This window comes from Halichoerus grypus, chromosome 1 (genome assembly GCF_964656455.1).
Source record: "Halichoerus grypus chromosome 1, mHalGry1.hap1.1, whole genome shotgun sequence".
NCBI classification, from domain to species: Eukaryota; Metazoa; Chordata; class Mammalia; order Carnivora; family Phocidae; genus Halichoerus; species Halichoerus grypus.
This window is the reverse complement of record NC_135712.1, coordinates 197,697,548-197,712,150: the sequence shown is the minus strand read 5'-3', so window position 1 is coordinate 197,712,150 and position 14,603 is coordinate 197,697,548. Positions and strand designations below refer to the sequence as shown.

General features: G+C 59.4%; 1 protein-coding gene across 7 annotated transcripts in view; it reads right to left on the bottom strand.

Annotated features, from left to right (window-relative positions):
- Window positions 1–14,037, bottom strand: part of CACNA2D2 (calcium voltage-gated channel auxiliary subunit alpha2delta 2) — a 141,532-nt gene extending 127,495 nt beyond the window's left edge. For 4 of the 7 annotated variants that reach the window (XM_036091991.2, XM_078077783.1, XM_036091992.2 and 1 more), the window contains exon 1: window positions 13,852–14,036. The gene's annotated coding sequence lies outside the window, so the exon portion shown is untranslated. Of the gene's footprint in view, window positions 1–13,851 lie in introns of all 7 variants that reach the window. The other 3 variants (XM_078077781.1, XM_078077775.1, XM_078077779.1) reach the window with 1 other exon arrangement.
- Window positions 14,038–14,603: the final 566 nt, after the last annotated feature.

Below are 14,603 nucleotides of genomic sequence, written 5' to 3'. Positions count from 1 at the left end.
GGAAATATGGTCCCATTTTAAAGATTAGGAAACTGAGGCAGAAAATGACTCAAACAAGGCCATATACGGGGCTCTCTTTACGACCCACAGCTCCCCCCCCGCTGCCCCCGCCTCAATCCCCATCACCTGGACCGGGCTTCCTAGCAGGCAGCAGGCAGGTGCAGCAAGGCCAGCAGAGCCCATGGCTCTGGGTTCTTCTGGAAGCCCCATGGAGTCCCCACCCTCCTCCATGTTCGAGTAATGGCCTCCATACGCCACCAATCTGGAAATGACCTGTGAAATTTATTTCCCCCGGCGCGGGCTCAGGAACCATGTAAATCATCCCGCTTAACGGCCTCTGGGATTGTTCCCTGCCCTCCCCCCCCCAAGCTGCTCTGCGCCAGGGAACTCGGGGCCTCAGGGCCCCGGTCATGAGCTGAGCAGAGCCCAAACTGTCCTGGGTGCTAGGAGGCACTGTCGGGGGGGGGGGGCAGCAGGAACAGGTCGGCAGGGCAGGGATGGAGCCTGCCTGGAGCTTAGGACACTGGGGCTGGATCCGAATGGGCAAGCCCCGCCCCTCCCCCACCCCCGCCCCTTGTCCTTGTCCCCCCATCAGTGGCCTTCTCTCAGAGGAAAGTGGGTCCGAGTGCTTTCCCCGGGCCTCCAAAGCCTTGACTGGGGGAGGCCCAGGACCATGGGAATGGCAGGGACCCTGAGAAGGCTGGTCAGAACTCCACCTGGAGAATGAGCCCTGGCTGCCCCACCTCCCCCACCACTCCCAGAGGCAGTGTCTCTTCACCCCTTGGATGCTGCCTAGAGCACCAGGCATAGTTATTATTTATTCAACCTTGCTTCCATTTCTTCTTCACTGTCGGTCTCCCCCACAGACGGCGAGCTCCCAGGGCGCAGGCCCAGCACACAGCTAAGCCAACTTGGGTGGGAAGGGGCGGTCAGGACCCAGGAGGTGGGTCCTGAGACATGGGCAGGCTGTGGCGTGGTCAGCAGGGTGGATGAGGCAAGAGCAAGTCTCAACACAGAGGCGCGGTCAGGAAGGAGTGGGCAGCCAGCTGAGGAGGCCTGGTGTTCTCCCTGAGACAGGCCACAGACTCTGGCCGCTGGCCACGTGCACAGGCATCTGGGAAGAGCTGGCTTCCACAGGGACCCCAATCAGGAGACTCCCCAGAACCGGTATGTCAGCCCCCACCCCCCAGTGCCTGGAAGCCTCAGTCCCCCTTGCTGGGTGGGGACAAAGGGGGGGTGGGTCCTGTGTTTACTTTCCTATTTCCATGCTTCTCTACCTTGGCTCACCTGGGTGGCTCTGGAAGATATTGATCCCTAGGCCCTGCCCCACCTAATAACGTAGTCCCATGGGTTCCTGGACCCCACGTCCCCCTCTCCCCTAAGGGCAGACCTTGGAGTCAGCACCTGGGCTGGGGCAAATCCTTGTGAAAGCCACAGAAGGGTGTGTGGGATGGCCTTGGCTTTATGGCACCAGCAAAGCCAGGCCCATCTGCGGTCCCTGTCCCAGACCCTGTAAAAGTTATTCCAGCTTCCAAAGACACAACCAGCTTGGCCTTCAGACACCTGTGTAGACTCTGTTCAGTGAACGTTTACTGAGTACTTGGTATGTGCGAGCTTGGAGCTCCAGCCAAGGACAGGTGGCCCCTGCCACTGCCTCTCCCAGGCACACAGCCTTGAGGGGTAGGCAGCAAGGTCTACAGCGAGACAAGAATGAGGGAGCCTTTGGGCAGCCTACGAGGCCCCTGACCCACGTGGACAAGTCAGGGGAGGCTTCAGGGAACAGTGACTCCCAGTCAATCACTAAGGGGCAGACAGGTCAGCTGGACCACAGGCAGGTGATGCTTGGAGTTGGCAAGGCCCTTTGCAGCCCATCCAACTGCTCCCTGGCTTACTCCATGCTCAGTGCATAGTAGGTGCTTGTTCAGCCCCCATGGAAGACAATGGCTGCTGTCCTTGTAGGTGCTCAGTCCTGAGGGCAGAGATCCCCTCCTGGGCCCACTCCTGTGCCCATCAGAAGCAGCCCCCTTGTCTATGGTCTCCACAGCGCCAGCTTACAGGGTAGGACAGAGATGAGAGCTACACAGAAGGGGTAGCAGGAGAGCATCGTCCTCAGCTGAAGAAGGATCCATCAATCTGGAGGGTCCCGGGAGTCATGAGGATACTGAGGCTCAGAGGAGGAGGGCAGGTAGCTTGCCCAGACTCCCACAGTGAGCTGGACACAGGCCAAGGCTAGGGGTGGGGTAGGATGACACTGGCAGAGGGAGGAAGGGCAAGGGGAGGCCCAGTCCCTATAGCACAAGCCCCTGAGGTTTCTGGGGACTACAGCAGCCAAGGTCTGGCTTAAATACTTGACCTTGCTGCCCGTCTGCCTCCCTCCCTCTGAGTCTCCCACAGGTAAAGCTAAGCACCACCGGGGCGGGGGTGGGGGGACGGAGCTGGTTGGAAGATGGAGGGTGAGGGGTGGAGTAGTGGGGGGGTGGGGAGTGAATCTAGACTGCTCTTCTCCCCCACTCCATGTACGCACAGGTGGTCACAGTACCATCAGCTCCCAGCCGGCTAATGGGAGAAGGCCTAGAAGGAGACTCAGATTAGAGGAGGCCTGGCTTGGTCTGGAGGACTCATAGCTGTGCCAGTAAAAGCCAGTCCCAGAGAGCCCTCTTCCCTCATGTGACAGGTGGGGAACAGTGGCCAGAGGGGCACCCGACCTAGGAGCAAGACAGAGCCCAGGGCTTCTCCCAAGACCTGTGCCCTTGGCTGGGTAACCCCTGGACACTGTGGCCAGCCCAGACCCACGACTGGTGCAGGGAACAGAGCCCAGAGAGTAAGGGCCAGGGGCAAGGTCATGAGAACACGGCCTCGTTGGAGCATGGATCTTGTCATATCCATCAGGGGAGCCAACCAATGACACCCCAGCCCTCTCCGTAGAAAGCAGACATGCAAGTATACCCACCCTACAGCTGCCCCTGCCCAAGCCCAGAACCAAGTTTCACAGGCAGCACCGGACAAGTTCAGGCCCGCCCCTTGACCATGTCCATGGGTCACTTCCTCAGCTCTGCAGCAGTAGGACATGGCCTCTGTCTGCGTCTTTCCAGTTCACCACCGCCTCCAAGGACCCAGGGTGCGCCCCAAGCCCAGTGGGAGAGCCAGCACCCGGCGAAACTGTGCCCCAGCCTGGTAAAAGAGGCAGCGCTTGAGGAGGAACAGTTGTGACGGAAGGGCACAGGAGTGTGGGGGCACCCCGAGGGTCCTGTGGTCAGGGGACTGCCTGGAGGAGGTGGGCTGCAGAAGGGCCATGGGAGGCTGTGGCTGGGTGCTCAGACCTGAGTACTGGGGTATGAAGCCCGCTTCCACCACTCACTATCTGTGTGATTTCAGCATCACTCAGTCCTGCTGAGCCTCAATTTCTCTTGTCTGTGAAATGGGAATAAAAATGAACTCATCTCACTGGATAGGATACATGAAATACATCACCCAGGGCCCAGCTCATAGTGACTGATGATGTAGTTAAAATAACCACTTTCCTAACAAATGATTCCTTGAGCATGGATATCCCCCCTTCCTTTCCCCTTCCCTTCCCCTCCGACCTTCTTCCTCACCCCCACCCCATGTTCAGGCCTCTGGCCTGACCCTGTAGCAGAAATTTCCTTCCTATTCTCCATTACTCTCTGCTTCTTGCTAACAAAACCCACGTCTGTAAGAATCTCTCCTGCCTCCATCCCCAAGGTGACCCCATCCTTTGCTCAAGGGTAAATCCTGATTAGCCGGAGCCAATCACAGTGCACTTTCCCTATTGCCAGTGATTGGTTTAGAGTGCACATGTGACCCAGTGCTAACCAATGAGGTACGAGGGGAAGTTGGCCAGGGGCTTCTGAGCCTGGTTTCCTAGCCTCTTAAGAGGAACCCAATATCCCCTTTACTCCTATTGTCTGGTACCTGTGATGCCCGGAGCTATGGCAGCTATCATGTTGCCATGAGGGGAGTCCACCAAGAACAGAGAGCCCCCACTAAAAGTGAGGCCAGACAGGCAGAGTGTGGGTGTGGACTTGGTCCTCAATGACAGCCTACACTCACCCACCTCTGGGCTCCCTGTCAGAGGATAAAGGGACTAACCATGATGAAAAAAAATCATCACGCTGTGGTTGCCATGGTGCATGTAAAAACTGCCTCTTTTCCTTGCAGCCAAATATACTCTTCAGACTCGCCTTCTGAAGGGGTAGTAGTCAGCTCAATGCCTACTCTGTGCACTGGGGCCTAGGGTTGTCAAAAAGGCCCACAAGGGGTTGGGAGCCAGAGGAGGGCATCGGTCAGAAGGGCTCTTCGCCTCAGTACTTGGGCTGAGCAGGCCAGCCTGATAGAGGGATATGCTGAGCAAAGGCCAGAAGGTGCAAAGGCCAGAGCTCCTACTAGGACGTGTAAGCGGTTGGGCCTGGCTGGAGCCTGGAGAGTTACAGGGCTAGTGGCCAGAGACCGGAGCCAGCCCCGGCAGGGTCTCCAATGCTAGCCTGGGAAGTGGGGCTCTGACCCTCAGCAGGAGACACTGCAGCGTACCTAGGGGGTCCAGGAAAAGAAGGGAAGACTTCCAGGTTCTCCCAAGCCCACCCCAGCCTCAGCTCACAGGGGGAAAGGAGAAATGTCCAGCTGTGACAGCCCTCAGCACAGAAGCCTGTTCCATCAGCTCGTTTCTCTTCTCTACTAAATGAAGCTGGGGGCAGGGCTGAGGTGGGTTGTTTTGTTGTTTGTTGGAACTGGTAGCAGCACCAGGCCTGACCTTTAAGGCTTCAAATGCAGCATTTTAGGGGGCGCCAGCAGGCAAAGAACACGGGGCTGCAGAGGGAAGTTATCAAGGCTAAAATGCCACGTCAGGCTGGAAACGCGCAGTCGAGCGGGGGCCCCTACCCATCGCAGGAACACACCAGGCTATCCTTGCCCGCCTGGTGACAAAGCTGTTCTTTCTGAGGGTACCTTGAAATTCTTGCTGCCTCTAAAACGGCAGGGAGGCACCAACGTCTGTCCCAGAGGGAGGCCAGGAGCTGGGGCCTCACACCACACAGGCGCCTTGCTCTATAGGATTTGCCAAAGGAGGCCTCAAATTGCTCCTGTATCCCATGGCAGGGGGTTTATTTTTTTACTTTTTAGAGAGGGAGAGAAAGAAGGTAGGGGAGAGGAAGAGAGAGAGTCTTAAGCAGGCTCCATACCCAGGGCAGAGCCCGACTCAGGGCTCGATCTTACAGCCCTGAGACCATGACCTGAGCTGAAATCGAGAGTTGGACGTTTAACCGACTGAGCCACCCAGGCGCCCCAGGGATGTTTTTATCAAGAGAACCAGTTGTATGTCATAGCGCAAGGACAGCTAAGCTGGGGTTATTGTTTTGTTTTGTTTTGTTTTGTTTTTAAAGATTTTATTTATTTATCTGACAGAGAGAGAGAGAGAGACAGGAGAGAGGGAACACAAGTAGGGGGAGTGGGAGAGGGAGAAGCAGGCTTCCCGCCGAGCAGGGAGCCCGACGCGGGGCTCGATCCCAGGACCCTGGGATCATGACCTGAGCCGAAGGCAGCCGCTTAACCGACTGAGCCACCCAGGCGCCCCTGGGGTCATTGTTTGAGCAGCCTGCACTGAGCACTGGGGATGGGGCCCTGTCTGCAGGCGGAGTGCAGCCAGAAGACCTGGGGGGCCTGAAGGCTCCTCTCTGCCACCTCAGACATCAGTTTCCTCATCTTACAACGGAGGTATCTGGGTCCCCAGGGGCTTCTGTGCCTGGGATACGTCCTTCCCAAGACGGGAACCATGCAAGGCCCATACTGCCCAAGGAGATGGTCCGGCCCAGGCACCCTGCCCCCCTCCCTCTCCCCCCAGGAACCCTCGCTGGCCTTGCAGGCTCCAGAGCCCTTCTCGGCCACCTCTGCTCTTTGCAGAAACCCCCTCCCGAAATGCCGAGGACACTGGGCTACCCCAGCACGGACAACGCACAGGCCCTGAGAATGCTAGGAAAGCAAAACTTACAGTTCTCTCAGACACCAGAACCCACCAGATCAGGGCCAGAGCTCAGCTGGGCACACAAGAGCCCCAAGGGCCAGCACCCAGACTGTTTGTTTATGAAGACCCAGTAGACAAAAATTCATCCTTGAAAGGAAGAGACTTCGTGGGAGGTGCCCTAAATAGAGGAACATGTGAGGATCATCAAGCTATTGCACCCCAAATCGTGCCTGCAACTGACTGCATAAATATCTTCCTGGGGGTGAGAACCCCAAACCTACAGCAGATGCTCCAAGGGATGCCAGTCTCCCTCCCTTGGTGTGCAAATGAGAAGCACCCACTCCAAGAGCGGAAAAACACCAGCCCAAGGTCACACAGCAAGGGTTTCCACTCTCCCTGCACCCCAACCTCCATGCCCACCCTTCAGATTCCCCACAAGGGAAGGGCTGGTTGCAAAGACGCTTCACTTCACAAACGACTCACCAAGCTTCTCTGAGTCCCAAGTCCTCCAGTGCATCTAAATACCATTCATTTTGCAAAAATCTGAATTACAAGGATGCAGCCTGTGTGTTTCCTTCACAGACTGTCATCGAGCCAGTTGGTAGATGATCAAACTTTCCAGATCAGCCTTAACTCGCGCTGTTCCTGACATAAAAGTTTGCCAAACACTGGTCCTAACGACCGGGCTGCTGTATTTCCCACGGCCAGCGTTCGCCCAGTGAGCTCTGGCATTAACTTCAAAGGCGGGTGCGGGAGGTGGGCACCAAGAGCACATTCTGTGTACAGACAAACCGCGCATCTGCCTGCACACACATACGTGCACACGTGCACAGCACACACCCACACCTATGTGTACGCGTGAGCATGTACATACACACAGACCCGCTCGTATGCACACAAGCAATATGCAAGCATGCACACGCAGGGGCACACGCACACATCCACACACAAGTTCGTTTTCGTATACAAACGGACGTTCACACAAGTGTGCATTCACATGAACACACCTAACACACGTGTACACACACACACACACAAGAGCACACTCTTACATACTTCCATACACAGGCCAAGGCAAGGGCCAAGCACGGGAGGAAAGACACGAAACCTCAGCTGAGTCTCAGGTGCCCGGAGGGCCCGGCTGGGCCGTGGGTGTCGTGGGTGACGGGAGAGGTGCCTGGCACTTGGAGTGCAGGCCTAGCTGGACTGAGAACCCTCACAGGTTGAGTCAGGATGCACGTGCCCTCATCATGCACCCCCTGGGGCCAGGCCCCTCCCTCAGGATCTTTGGTACCCCAGCCCTATGAGGCAGCACACTCAAGGGAACTCTATTTTACAGATGAGGCCCCAAGACCCAGAGAGGCCGAGGAAGTTCCCAAGGTCACACAGCTGGTGAGAGGTGTGGCAGAGCCCCGGTGTGCACCAAGCAGGGCCCTCATTCAGAGAGAGGTAGCCAGCAGGGAAGGAAGGCATCGAGGTGGGAGCCAGGGACCCACGGTCTACGGAGGGCGGGCAGGGAAGAGAGGCAGAGGGGGCGACTCCTCCCTCTCCTTGCCACTCCTTTCCCCTTCATTTAAGAGTCATTTCCAAGGTGGGGAGAGCTGGTTAATGATCAGCAGGAAAGGCTTCCCATGCCCCTCCCTCTCTGCTAAACAATTAGGTTGATTAGAGCCCAAAGTGGGTCAGTCTGAGAAGCAGCTTCAGGACACCCAAGTGTGGCCAGAGGCCAGTAGGGGAGATGCAGGCTCCTCACACTGGAGGAGGTGGGGTCTAGCTGGGTTGGGGGTCAGGCCTCCCTCTGTGGCTAGAGCACAGGGTGAAGAGGAGCGGGAAGACCCTGAACCTGTCTTATTAGGACATTGGAATGTCAGAGTCAGAAGAGTCTAGAAGAGAGGAAACTGAGGCCCAGGGGGAGGAGGGGCTTGTCCAAGGTCACCACCCTGCCAGCTACCCCGCTGACAAGATTGGGCTGGAACTGCCTTTGACAGAGGGCCCCCAGGACCAGGCTAACCCGAGGCAAGGCCCCTGAGGCCCCCCCACGGGAAGATTCCCCTCACCTAAGCCCAGAGAGACAGGGTCTCCTAGTCTGCGAGGTCCCATCCCCCACAGGCTCAGGCACCAGCACGAGCAATGGCCAGGAGCCATGCGGACCAGACAGCCCCAGGAGGAGGGGGCCCAGCTCAGCTGGGAGAGGGACTAGGTGGCCCACGAGCAGGATCAGCCCAGGGACACCAAACCTATGGCAGGGCAGGACCAGATGGAGCCAAGCCCCCGGGTCGTGCCTGCATAAAGTAGGGCTCAGACTGTGTGGGCCTGAATGACAGCATCCTTGACTCCTTTAGGGCAGCTCTAAGAGACCCCCGTGGGGAATTTGCAAGCCCCCCCAGGGGCATCCCAATCCATTGGTGGTCACCTGCACTGCCAACTCCCCCCACCGCCAACCTTAGCCACAGGCAGCTCAGAAGGCTCTTCAGGTTACACAGGACAAGAGAGGAAGGGAAAAGAAAAAAAGCAAAAACCACACATACACCTCCCTCTGGGAATACGAATATTGATTCTGTAGCTTCTTGTTTAGACAGTAGGCACCAGAGGGGGAAAAAAAAAAACCCAACCTGACATGAACAGAAGCTTCCCAGTTGGCTGGAGGGATTGTAGCCAGCAGTGGGAAAGCCCCCCACCCTTGCCTTCATGGTACCCTAGACCCTGGTGTTCCCTCCCCCATTCCCGAGGCCCTGAGCCCTCACTTAAAGACACGGGTCACCAGTTCCTGAGGCAGATCTCAAATCTAGAAGCCCACAAGGACAGCAGCGGGCAGGGGGTACGGGAAGCGGAAGGAGAAAGAGACCAGCCCCCCAGCCACAGACGACTCTACCTGCCAGACAAGCCCATGCCACAGGCCTACTTACTTTGACTCCCAAACCTCCAGCTGGCCCTTGAATAGTTCCCTAGCCCCCCAGGTCACACCTGTCCTTACAGCATGGAAACCTCTAAGGTCTATACGGTCTGAGTCCTCTGAAGTCCCCTCGGGGCCGACAAAACTGCCAAGGGACTAGAGGATCCAGCCTCAGGTTTCCATTAACCACCCCTATGCCCCTTCTCTCTGGAATCATATGGAATCTGGAGGGGGAGATGGCATCTTGGCATCTTGAGATGGGAGTCCCTCCTGCCCACCTCTCCATGCCAGGCAGGCCTGGTCTATGACTCAAAGCCTTGGAGAAGAGGAAAATCTGAGTCGGGGGCCCCATGATCACCTGTGTACATGTGGAAGGGGGTGAAAATGGGCTGGCAGGGCAGCTGTGGGCCAAGGAAGAAAGCCCCCTCGAGGCTGCCTGAGACCCAGGAGAGCAGAGGGACAGTGCAGGAAAGGTTACAGCTGGAAGGCCTAAGCGTGCCTCACAGGTCTTAGGCCTGTTCATTTTCATCCAAAGACCCAGGTTTTGAGTCCCCACCCCCAACTTCCTGGGCCCAATGCTCAGATGTGCCCAGGCTCCTGGCAGGGCAGCTAAGCATTGAAAAGATTAGTCCTCTTCCAGACCTCCCTCCAGAAGTTGCAGGGCTTTGGGGAGGGCCTGCATCTTTCTGAGTCTTAGTCTCCTCATCTGTGGGATGGGCATGAGCACAGGTTCTGCGGTCAAGGCCGTAATGTAGTAAGGGCCTGGCCTGAGCTCATTGAAAGAAGACCCACCATAAGCCTGGTGATGTTCCCCACCACAGTCAAGCTGGGCTTCAGGCAGTGAGGGAGGGAGGTGGCCCAGTGTCTGTCCTCTAGGAGGTGACATCCCATGTGGGTGGGTACAGTCTGAGCTAGGGGCACAACCCAGAGGCCTCCAGACGGTGTGGGTATGGGACCTTGAAAGAGGTATTTAAACCCCTGAGGAGAGCATGCAGTGATGAGGGGACAGCATCAGCAAAGCGGAGAGAGGAAGGCACCCAGCCCATGGGAGCAGGGGGAAAAGACTGGTGGGCAGGGGCCTGGTCAGGCTGCAGCCTTAGGGCCGGATGCTAATGTTTACGATAGCTGTTGCGCTGTCCACCCATGGAACCCTCCGTGCCCACCAGAGGCTACATTCCCCTCGCAGGAATTCTCACCACCAGCCTCTTAAGCAGATTCTATGATCTCAGTTGGGGAAACCGAAGCAAGATCATCGCAACAAGAGGGTCAGCTCTGGAGGCCAACGCTGGAGCCTGCTAGGCCTAGACACCTGACACCCAGCAAGTCCACCAACTGCCTCCTCCCAGGAGCTGGCAGGGTCCACCCATACACATCTAAGGCGCCATGAGCTGGCAGTGCCCACCTGCATACAGGCAGAAGGGAAAAGGAGGCATTGAGCGTAGAAGCGCTCACTCCACTTGTGAGTCAGTCTCTCCTTGGGGACACCAGTGTGACTGAGAATCCAGCGTGAGACTCGCCCACAGATTAGGAGCGGACGCAATCTCAAACCAGCTCCGCCACCCTCTCAGGGGTTAGTCTGACAGAGCTGGCCAGGAGGAGGTGCTCAATATGGGTGGGGCACAGGGGGGACAGCAGCCAAGGGGCTCCCCAAGTCCTCCACACCAGGAGGGATGCGAGCACTTGGCAGCTCTGTGTGCCAGTGGTGGTGGCAGCAGGCTGTGAAGCCTCACCCCCTCCCTCCTGCAAAAGCTGCGGCAGGTCACTGGGGAGATGGGGGGACCCAGATGTGTGATGTTGCCTCCCTCTAACAGGGAGAGTCCCAGGGAGGTGAAGGCGCGGGCTCAGAGGCCCAGACAGACACACATCACCCACCATTAACCGTAGCTAGACTGACGCATGCCCCGTCGTGGGCACTCAGGAAAAGGAGCACGTACTCCAGCTGTCATTAATCTGCTGGGTGGGTTCAGACCCCTCAGGCTGCTCTCGGCTCCCCACCCGCCCTGCCAGAGGAAGGGAGGTGCTGGCCAGCACCCTCACTGGGGCAGAGTGGGGCTAAGAGGGTGCAGCCAGCCACGCAGCTCAGCCCGGCGCTCCACCCAGCACTCAGCCAGGGCCCCACAGAGCAGGGGACAGAGAAACCTGGGGACTCCGGAGAACAGGGGACAGAGGTCCCACAAAAGAGGCAGGCAGGGTGGGCCCAGAGCAATGAGAGGGATGGAGTGGGGCTGGGGGACCCAAGGAAGGGGCAGGGGAGGGGCCGGGGATGGATGGGAGAAAGATGCAGGGAGAGGCAAAGCAGTTGCCCTTGGCAGGCAGCGGTGGCCATTCGCCATTCACAGCCACGGCCACGGCCACGGCTGGAGTGAGACGAATTGGAAACGGGGAGGCGGGGGAAAGGGAGAGTGTGCTCTGACTCCTTCTCCCCCAACTTCAGCCCCAAACACACGAGTGCACGTGTGCACACATATGTACTCACTCCTGTGGCCTCCTCCTTGTTTGAAACCCTGATCTCGGTCCAAGTGGGGTGAGGGAGTACCCCCTACCCTCTGCCGCCAAAACCAAAGCCCCGTCCCCACTCCAGCGGCAACTCCTCTGCCCTCCTTGATGCAGCGGCTGTCTCAATCCACTCGCCTGATGGGCAGAGAGCCACACTGCCACAGCGATGACAGAAATAATGGCCATCGGACCCCAAACCCACACTGGCTTAAAACCCAGCGGCTCGCAGAGCTGGGCCCCGTCGCTCTGCCAGGCGTGGTTGAGGAAACGACTTTGCCGCCTAGGGCCCTCTCCACTGAGGGGCCATCACCCCAGTGCCATGACACCGAGGCTCCCACTTCGCATCTCAGAAAGCCACCTGTATCAACGTCTCGTCCTAGCCTGGCCACTGACCCCGGAGAGTTCAGGGAGGCCGTCCACCCCAAGGCAGCCCCACGGCAGCCGCCTCAGCCTTTCATGTGAGTTCAACAAAAGCCCCCGCTCCAGCTAGCTGCAGTCATGTGGGGGCCCTCACTCAATTCCCTCCCCTTCCTCCTTCCAAGGATCAATGGGCATCCGCATCTGCGGGACCAGGGCAGCTGAAGGGCGCTGGCTGTCACAGTAAACCCTGTGTGTCGTCGTCACATTAGTCACTTCCCCCTGGACCCTCAGAGCCGCGCAGCCCCCACCCCACCCCCCACTCTCATTCTCTAATTATGGTTTGCGAGACATGTCCCAAACCCTCAAATTAGCTCCAACTCTATCGACAAGAGAAGAGCGTCCAGCTGGAAATGTGCCGCTGCCCTCACACCCGCCTCATCGTCTTCTCGCTGGGGACAGAGTGACAGGTGTCCATTCTGGTCAGGGTCTCACACTGTCCTTCCAACGGAGACCCATGGCGGGCCCGACAGCCATCTGGCCCACTGCAGGTTGCAAGGAGAGGGGGCGAGGTGGGAAGAGGTGAAAAGAGACATCTATTTAAACCTTCATTCAAGGAGCTAGGAAATGGCTCGGGAAAAAATATTGTGGCTTGGCTTTGAGGAAAAAAGAACAACAAAAAAACAATGCTTTTGCTCTTTTTAAACACTATGGTTGAAGTCCATTTTCATCACGGCAAATGAAAGACATAATGTCCCCACAAGCCCTGAACTTCCATATGATCCTCCTCTCCCTGCGCACCCCCCAACGCACACACAAAAAATCCAGACGGTTGACAGAGGACACGTCCGTGCGGCACCTGTAATTTGCCGACTGATCACCCGCCTGAGCACAGCCAGGCTGTGTGAGGAAAGAAACGACGAGACGAAGAGACACTCAGAGCGGTGCCTTTTCTGAGTTTGTTTTGCCCTCATCTGGGAGAACCTACAAGCTGGAGTCGGCAGGTTTTGAGGCAGAAATGGTCTAATGACGCAGAGTCAGCCTCTCCCCTTCCCTGAGGCCAGAACCTTCCCCTTGGCCACTAGCAGCCCAGCTACTCATTTCCCAAACCCCAGGCCTGGCTACTGGTGAAGGATTCCAGGGACAGGTGGCTCCACAGACCTGGAGACATAACAGACAGCAAGGTGGTCACCATGGCCCAAAGCCACAGGGGCGAGGGGTGTCTGGGCACTGACATAAGTCCGGGGCATGGTGCCCACAGAAATAGCTGCTGTCCTAAAGGCCACATGCACTGAATACCCACTCCGAGCCCCAGACACATCTGGCCAAGCTCACCAGAGGAGGATGCCCAAGTTTGCGGGCTCTTGGGGAGGGAGAGAAGGCTCAAAAGGACCATGAGAACCAGCAGAAGGGGCAGGGCCAGGAGATGCCATTCACTTGCCGGCAGCAGCACGAGCAGGCAGGGGTCCTCCCTGCCATTCACTTTCTGCCTCCATCCCAGCACCTTCACCTCCCAATTGGGCTCTCCAGGGGACCCTCCCCTCAGGTGGAGTGAGGGGACAAGAACAAGGGACACTGACCCCCTCTGTGGTACTGGTCACAAGAAGGTGCTTGCATCCTCCGCATCCAGCCCTTCCGGTCAAAGGAAAAGGCCAATGAAGACAGGTGTGGAGGTGTCCCCCACCTCTGGCTCAAAAGCGCCGGGTTCCCACTGGGGACGAAACGTGGGGCAGACGCGCGACTCCAGCTCTGCCGGTCAGGGGTCCCTGGCCGCCCCCTCACCCAACCTCAGGTTCCCCTCTCACCGGGACAGCGGCAGGGGAATCAGCTGGCAAACTCGGAACCCCCCACCCCATCCCTAGGCTTGCAGATCTTGCTCTGCCCCGTTTGGGGGTTGGGGGGCGGATAAGGGGCACCGCGGGGAAGTTTCGCGACGCAGCCAGAAGCGCCGGGACCGCGGCTGCCCGCCCTCTGGTCTTGGGGCCCCCGCCCCCGGGGCGCAGCCCGCAGCCGGACCCAGCGCCCCCGCCCCGGCGCGGGGAGGGACGGGCGCGGGCCGGGGGGGGAGGGGGAGCGGAGGGGCGCGCAGGGATCGGCAGGGGTCCCGCGGCCGGCCGGGGAGGCCACTTACGTGTGCTGCTGGGGGAAGCTGTAGGCAGAGGCGCCGGGGGCGGCGAGCAGCGGTAGCAGCAGCAGCGGCGGCAACAGCAGCAACAGCGGGCGCGGGGGCCCGGACGACGGGCGCCGGGCTCCGGGGCCGGGCCGGGGGCCGCGGCCGGGCCAGGGGAGCGCAGTCGGCGCCGGGCCGGGCCGAGAGGCGCCGCAGGTCCGAGCCGGCACCGCCATGTTTCCATTCAAGATGCGGCGCCGCGGGGAGGGGGGGGGCGGCGGCGGCGGGGTGGGGGGGAGCGGGCGGCGGGCGGCAATCCGGCCTCTCCGCCTCCTCCGCCTCCTTCGCGCGGGGCCTCCGGGGCTGCACGGGCCGCAGCGCCTCTGCGGGCGGCGCGCCGCGATCTCTCCGCCGCGCTGACTCGAAGCGCTCTGAGCGCCCGGCCCGGGACCGGCGCTCAAATAGCGGCCGCCGCCAACCTGCCGGCGCCGCCCTCCCCGGCCGGCCCGCCCCCGCGCGCCCCCGCCGCGGCCACGCGCCCGTCCGTGCCCGCGCGCCCCTCGTTCCCGCGCAGCCCCGAGCCGGCCCTGCTGGCCCGCGCGGCCGAGCGGAGCCCGTGCGCGCGCGTCCTGCGCCCCAGCCGTGGGCCGACCTCCCGGTGCGCGCCTCTGTCCGCCAGCCTCGGACGCCGTGCCCCTCTCCGCCGCACCCGCGGTAGGAGTTTCTGGCCCCGCGGCCCACGGCAGGCGCCTGTGTGACCCTTCTGGGGGCTC